This window comes from Hibiscus syriacus, unplaced genomic scaffold, assembly GCF_006381635.1.
Source record: "Hibiscus syriacus cultivar Baekdansim isolate YM2019G1 unplaced genomic scaffold, ASM638163v2 tig00006365_pilon, whole genome shotgun sequence".
NCBI lineage: Eukaryota > Viridiplantae > Streptophyta > Magnoliopsida > Malvales > Malvaceae > Hibiscus > Hibiscus syriacus.
In genome coordinates this window covers 234875-243394 of record NW_024062093.1, presented here as the reverse complement: position 1 = coordinate 243394, position 8520 = coordinate 234875, and the positions used below count along the sequence as shown (strand labels likewise).

The 8520-nt window shown below is 34.6% G+C and overlaps 1 pseudogene; it reads right to left on the bottom strand.

Moving 5' to 3' along the window:
• Positions 1–5041: 5041 nt before the first annotated feature.
• LOC120200647 lies at positions 5042–6788 on the bottom strand (annotated as a pseudogene).
• Between the last annotated feature and the right edge of the window lie 1732 nt (positions 6789–8520).

Below are 8520 nucleotides of genomic sequence, written 5' to 3'. Positions count from 1 at the left end.
TGTTATAGTCTAGGTCTTTTGGTGGAAGTCAAAATATTTCTTCGTTAGAGTTCAATTCTCTAGCTACCGGCTTAAACTGGATTTATCTATTTGTGAAGATTATGTTTGTCATCAAACGTCATCAATAGAAAAGTAGTCTAGTCGGTTTTGTAATGTAATACACAAACGATGCCCCATGTTGTACGCTCATATATAAAAATACCAAGCCTTTTTATAATTCCTTTAATAGGAGAACGCTATCTCATATTTGTAATAAGATAGTATTTGGGTGTATTTCTTCTGAGGTAAGGTCAAGCGTCCTTGTTTTATTGGTTTTCAATCTTGATATTTTGTCAAATATTATACCTCTAATCATGCAGAGTTTTTAATTCAGTTGATATTCAAAGAACTGTAAGATTGCAAAATTGATTCAATGCTCATAGCCTTAAAAGCAACACAAATTTATTTATTGCATAAAAAGCAGAGAAATGAATAAAAAACATGGTCAAACAATATACTGAAAAATAGAAAGCACTACAGTGGTAGATATCAACTTCCAATTGTTTATTAGGCTTGCCCTATCATTCCTCGAATGTCCATGCTCCTGATTCAATTAAATTCAGAACCTTGCACTTCAATGCCCCACAATTCTGAGTAGTATGCCCCGTGATTCCCTTGTGGTAGCTACATATTGCATTAACTCCAGTCATTCTATAAGATTTGGCCCCATGATTAGTTGAATAAGACCTGACTGTATTGATCTCGGCTTCTCTCTCGACGTCAGTACTGTCGGAGCCTCTTATCTTACCATTCTTGATACTTATTTCGATCATTTCTCCACACATGACGATGCCAAAGAAATTATTAGTCGTAAACCCTATCATGTGATTAATATAGGGATATTTTAATGTATTGATGAGAAAAGTAGTGAACTCCCTTTCAGTCAATGGTGGATGCACTTGAGAAGCAACGTCCCTCTATCGTTGTGAATATTGTCGAAAGTTCTCGTTGCACTTCATATTCATGTTTTGCAACATTGTTCGATTAGGGGCCATATCAGTCATGTGCTTGTATTGACCCAAAAAGGCTTGATCTAAGTCTCTCCAATAATGTATTTGAGTACTTTTTAGCTGATTATACCATTTAGATGAAGGTCTAGAAAAATTGTCTTGAAAACAGTGGATCAACAACTTTTCATTTTCCACATAGCCAATCATGCGACGACAATACATGGTGATATGAGATGAAGGGCATGTGGTCCCATTATACTTGTCGAAATTAGGAACCTTGAACTTTGTTGGGAGAACTAGGTTGGGGACCAAACTTAGCTCTTTGGCATCAAACCCATAAAATGATTTAGCCGTCTCTCTAGATGTTATCACCTCTTCTATATTTTTCAATCGTTGGATGAATTTTTTCTTCTCAACTAATTCATTTGAGACAGTGACCTCATTATCAGTACAAAATTCATCTGGCTTCAACCCAGAAGCAGTAGGACAGTCAGTGGGGAACATAGCTCCAGCCTGATATTATGGTTCTTTACAGTGAAATGGATTATGGGTTGGATTTCCTGATTCGCAGAAGTGTGCCCCAAAATGTAAACAGGTGTAACACCAAAAGGATATGTAGGGTTTTCAACAAGACTTTTCCCAGTGGTCAAATGCTTCCCAATCATTTCTTCCATCTTGTTCAGTAGATCGATATGGGAGTTTACGATATTAGCTTCAATTTGTACCAACTTGCTCCTCAGTTCTTCTTACGTCTCTTTCTGCTATATCTCAAATTTGGCTAGCCTATCCTTAGTTTCTTTAGAAATTTTTCTTGTGTCGTGCTGGTGCTAAATGTTCTTGCTACAAGTAATAACCAAGATCACTTCGGTCGAAATCCTTCTTTTAATGAATGAATATTTTAATGCATGATTTGGAAATGTATTAAGCAATACAAATGTAATGCAAACAAAAGAAATTAATATAAACAAGTTAGAGCACAATAAAATGTACATAAAAAATAGAAAAAAATAAGAAAAAAATAAAATGATTAGTACCAATTAATGGAAAGAAAATATCCTATCTATCATGGTATTTATATATAAATTCTAACCTCATATTTTCTATTTCCATACTTTTTTTGGAAAAATTAACCTAACCACATGATTACTAGTTCACATTCATTTATTTAGAGAAAAATCAAATAACTTAAAAATGAAAGTCATGTTCATTTTTCCTTTGTGTACTCCTATGGACAAAGTTTCAGTATTGTCTTAGATTAGGTGAATTTTTGGGGTTGATTATATGCAAGGTTTCAGTTCTAAGAGTAAAGGTACCCGAATTATCTTTGTCAGTGCCATTTGGGTGAAACAGACCCTCAATCCTAACTCATTATAGGCGTAAACGGATCGAGTTCAATTCGAGAGGGTACATTTCCCTATGCTTGATACTAAGAATAAATTCTCACGAAGACATAGGGTATATGAACCCCGAAAGCTACTTGCTAGGTCTGTCACGGATAATAAATTCTCACGAAGATGTCGCTTTCACTCCCACTTAAAAGGGAAAAGAGCTCGAGTATATAGCTTATGTTTATGCAATGCACGTGTTGTGTGTGAGGAGAAATTCTCAAACCTTTGACAAAACATTAAACAAAAATTAAATCCTAATATCTGAAAATTAATCAATTATTAATATACAAGAGTATAAAATAAATTCAAAGAAATAAAAAGAATAATAAATTAAATAAAATTATATTATCAATTTCCAATTATAAAGATAATATATAATCGACTTAGGCTTGACCAAGGTCCCCAGCGGAGTCGCCAAGTTGTCGTAACTAGTTTCCGCCCGGGCACAAATATTTCTTGGCGGAATAGTATGTGGATGAATAAATGGTTTTTATTGAGGAAATGTTTGAAGTTGCCATCGACCTTTTGGGTTAGGTAAGTCGAATACCTAAAAATTATCTTTTAAAATAGTTTTTAAGAAAACACTATTTTAAAAGATAAATTGGTCTGTGTATAACCAAAATTCATTCTTTTTAGTAATAAAAAGGGATTCGTGGTCATTTACATTTGGGGAAGGATTAGCACCCCCACAACGCCCAAGATTGGTACCCGTCGATTATAAATTATCTCTATTCGTGGAAATATAAGAATTCAAATATACATTTAATTTATGATCTTATTATTTCATATTCAATTATAGAAAATTCTAAGGAAAAATATTAAAATAATTTTTATAAAATTAAAGGAAATATATACATATATACTTAGGGTTTTATAAATAGGGTATTTATTTATTTAAAAATATCAGAAAAAGACATCTAGTTACTTTAAGACAACCCCTTTTCTTAATATTACAAAATAAATAAATATTAGTAAGAATATAATAATTTTTCCTAAAAAAAATAATTTAAATATAATATTTTATTTATTTAAAAATATCAGAAAATGACATCTAGTTATTTTAAGACAGCCCCTTTCTTAATATAAAAAATAAATAAATATTATATTTTTATTTCATTATATATATATATTATATATATATATATATATATATATATATATATTAATATAAATAAAGATAAAATAAAGGACTATAATTAATGTATTGAAACATAAAGTGAAAAAATAAAATAAAATTTCAATTAAATGACCAAAATAAAGAAAAATTAAAATTATAAGATTAAAATATAAAATATCAAAACTTATAGCCATAATTCAAATTATTAAAAAGCTATGTACTAATAGAGCAATTTTTCCTTAATTATTATTTAGTGATTAAAATAAAAGTTATTAAAATATAAGGGACTAAATAATATATTTACCCTAAATATTATATAAACTCGTAGGGATTAAAATATAAATAAAACAACATTAAGAAACCGAATTGAAATACACATAAATTGATTTAGTGACTAAAATGGAAGGTTACAAAATCTGAAGGTCCGCGCGCGTGATTTTCCCTTGAGGGAAATTACACAGAGACCCCTCACCAAAGCGACGTAGTTTTGGTGAGGGTGTAAATGCCCTTTAATCGCCAGAGGGAATTCTGATCACCGTCGGCCACCATGATCCGGTGCTGATCGCCACCGAACGGTGGCCGGATTTTTCTATCCTACCCTCAAATATAGATATGAACGTTCTAAAGCCCAATTTACGGTTATTTTAACCTGAAATCCTATCAAACATAGTAAATCTATGATTATCACCTTTGACGTTTCGGTTCTCCGGAGGCGAGTGAAGGCTCCGATGATCAGGTTGTTTTCTCGGTAAGTCTCCTTTCCTCTTTTGGTTCACTGTTGGCTGCTGTGGTTTCTTGTTATTCGTTCGGCTGTTGGTAGTTTTTGGTGGATGTTAGTTGGTGGTCCTCGCTGCTATATGCTTTTTATTTTGCAGGTTCGGTGGCCTTATTTATAGGCCACCACGTACGCCATTCGGACCGGTCACATGAGTGGTATTTCGGTGAGTCACCATAGCTATGGGGTGACTCACCCTAGGGGTTCGACGTGGATGGCGTCGTGGTGCTTCTGGAGTCTTCGACGAGGCGGTGGTGTGGTAATGGAGCGTTGGCAGTGGCGGCTGGAACACCTGGCAGTTGGCTGAGGCAGCGCTGGTTGAGATAGGGTGATGAAACCCTAGATGCATTAGGGTTTTGGGTTTCCTGGGTTTGTGGGCTTGGATCAGGTCTGTGGTTGAACCGGGTCTGGACCAGGTTGGGCTTTTGGATTTGGGCCTCCGGGTTTGTTGTAAAACGGGCCTGTAATAATTTATTTGTAATTACTATTTTAATAATAATAATAATATAATAATAATAAAAGAATAAAAATTATAATTAAAATAAAAACAAATAATCAAATGGATCAAAAAACTAGTGTCTACAAACTATTTTTACGATTAAACAGAGAAACATAAGATTTATTTTTGGCAAACTGTTTAGCTTAATCTTTTTGTACAATGCATAATTAGTTTTAATAACTTATTATTGCTATACATTGATATTCTTTTCATTAAACGTGAACCAAACCTAAAAGAAAACAAGCTTATGCGTATCGATATTTGATATATCTCCTATATGATTCCTTTGTTGCTTGCCAATATCATGTACTTGTCTTTCCTTGTAAGATCCGTACGGTCGAATCCTAAAGCTGTTGCAATTTGACCCTGCACATGATTGGCAACTTCAAATATTGATTTCCCTCCAGCATTATTTGTTTCCCAACATGGTAACTTGTTTAGAAACATAATCATGCATGAAGGATTTGGATTCATTCGGTGAAATGTTGAATCTAAACATTTGAATCCGCTCGCCGTTGATCCGTAGAACATGCTGACCTGCAATTTTATAGCTACGGGAACGATTTCATCGGTCAGCTCTGCAAACAATGGACTAAATCTCAGCAAATAGGGCTCCCTGTATGTGGTTCCTTCAGAGCAAACCACTAGGTCCCCTTTGCTCAACATCTTCTGCATCACTTCTTTATCTTTCTCTCGGTTTCGTGTTAACCGGACTGTCTTGATAGGGGAAATTACCTCACTGAACCTACTAAGCCTGTAGGTACAGCAGAGACAGGCTTCATCAGAGCAATGGTTAATGTTCTATGGTTGCACACATAGAGCACCCCTCTCGGTTTTCCCTCGGTTTTGAGCAGACCGACTCGAGATTCTACTTTCGTATATATCATCCCGGAGAAGGCCAACAAAGGTATAGATAACTTGAAAGGTAATGAACTGAAAACCATGATTCTGATGATGTGTAGGAGGAAACCAAATGGAAGCCAAAGGAACATAGCTAAGGCCTTTAATGGGGTTTGCCTAAAAGCCAACCTTCCGACATGAAAGGTCAATGGCTTTATAAATTTCTCCCTTGGAAGAACTTGCCAACTGTTCTTTTCTGCCTCAGAATCTTTCAACAAATAAATATACTAATAAAAGGATTGGTCAATGAGAGACAAAAACAAATAAAAGAAGAGATATCATTATCTTGCAATGTGAGAAAATTCTGGTTATGGAATTTTCTGAAGCAGCCTAAGCCAATTTTATGAGTACTAATTTTCTGGTTTATAGCTTGAGCAGCATCAATATTTTCCTCCATTAAACCCAAGAAGTAGCCATGGAATTCCTTCAAGTCTCTTGCAATGATAGCTTCAGTTACCAAATAGTCTTGTAAGAAGCATTCAACCATTATTCTAGGCATTCCGGTACTGCCACCTTTCTTTCATATTTCATCACAATATCAAACCCTACAGCACCAACATCTTCGAGGAAGAACTTGGGGGAATGGCAGCCCCAGCTCTAAACTTATCCTTTTTAATGCCAACAAAACTGACAAATACCGGAAGTCTGAGTCCTAGCTTATGGCCGAGTAAGCAAGCCAGAGGGTACAGAAGAAGCAAGATGAGAGCTCTAATGAGCCCACAAGCTTGAAAGGCCACCAGCATGAAGTAAGGGAACTGTGAATGTGACTTCAAAACTGCACCCGCCAAATGAAAAACCAATGTATGCTTTGAAACCTCGTCTGTAAACGAAGAGTTCTTGACAAACTTGAATTGCTTTGCAGGGGTGCCATTGCTCGCCTTGAACCTTAGATAAGGCAATTTCCCTGATGTGTTAATCAGGTTTTCAAACAGTAAGGAGAAAGCTTTCAGTGGAAAGAACATCTTAATTCTTGCCATATTTTTGTTTTATTTTTTGTCTTGGAATGTGACAAAGGGCTGACAATTTATACCGAATGAATATTGGTGTCCATTAGTTATCATTTGTTTAAGATAGAGAATGGCTCATTAATTCTTCTAACCGTTGCCGTTGTTGATTCTTTGATAGCTTACTGACAAAGTTTAGCCAATATATGGGGGTTATATTGAAGTGATCTAACAAATTTTGATTACCCCAAACTTGCCCCACGACGCTTACCGGCCATTAGTAACCTTTGAAAATTGATATAAACCTGCCAACAGTCAGGATCGAATATTTCAAATATTTGGAGGAATCAAATAATTAATCATAAAAACTATAAAGATATAAGCACTCAAAACTTAGGAAAGGCAAGACCAAATTTATTTAATATTTAAACTAGCAATTAGACAAAAAAAAATTAGGAAGCACATATCTTTTCATCCCTTTTTCGTTCCGCTAATGCCTTCTCCAGTTGGACCGTAACACCTTAAATTCGTATTAAAAGTCTAACATTAGGCTGTCCAGACAACTACTAATTAAAATTTAAAACACAATAAACTTATCAGACATTCATAACAATTTAAATCAAAATACTACAATCTCAGAGTTTATAATTATGAATACAATAATAAGGATCCTATGAATACACATGCCCATTGAAAGTAACAATTTAGTACTCTCAAAAGAAATACTAGAAGTCATGCTGCAATGATGTTCCTCGAACAGCTCAAGCTACAAACCTACGAACGGACAAGTTTCAAACATAATGAATAATCTAGTGACCATTTTATAACTTTTAATAGTAAAGAGACTCAACAAAATAACTTGCCGAGCAAGTGAATTTTAGATAGATTAAATCTGCCTAAGAGATAACTTATAGCATTCTTAAATCAATCCCAACCATTCATTTCAGTGGAAGCTTATTGTGTGAGGATTATCAAACTATCATTTATTTGTTGTTCTACTGTTTTTTATTATAATGATATTTCAATCATTTTCAACATTAAAATCTGTTCTTGCCACTACATTTACATTTGCTACACCATCAAACCATCAATCCATATCCACCAACATACACTTTCCATTGCCTTGACATTTTATATTAGTACATATCAACACAAACTATACTTAGATAGAGTAGTTCTTTGTTTTGGTTAAACTTTTGTAATTTTAGCCAATCCTTGTGGAGACGATCACTGTATTACTTGAGTGATTGTGTATACTTGCACATTATTTTCGCATAATTTTATAGTACTCACAACACACAACAAGTTTTTGGCACCGGGGATTGACAACATGAAGTTAACTAGTGTATGCCTATAAGACATTCTGAAGAGCCATCTGAACCGATAGAACCTGAGATTGAAAGACTCTTTAGACAAAGGAGACATACTCAACGTGCTCGAGGAAATATGTATTAAATTGGAAATGAGGGCATTGTTAAGGATGACATAATTCCTAATGCCAAGGCATTAGGAAATGATGGACATGCTGATAGGCCTCGTGTTATTCGTGATTACTTAAATATGATGCTAGATGACTTGAATCCTGGAATTGTGGCACCCAAAATTCAAGTTGCATATTTCAAGCTTAAAACAATAATGTTTAACATGTTGAGTTCTATAGGGTAGTTTGGGGACATGCCAACTGAAGATGCTAGATAGCATATTCAAAATATTCTGGAAGTTTGTGATTTTTTTCATCAAGATGGAGTGCATGAGGATGTTCCATCCGGTTCGATGGGATCATAGGTTGATCTTTGCAAGAGTTTCTTATTGCAGTATAACCCACCGAACATGAATACTCAACTAAGGAATGACATAGCATGCTTTCGGAAGGGCGACAACGAATCTTTGTATGAGTGTTGGGACTGT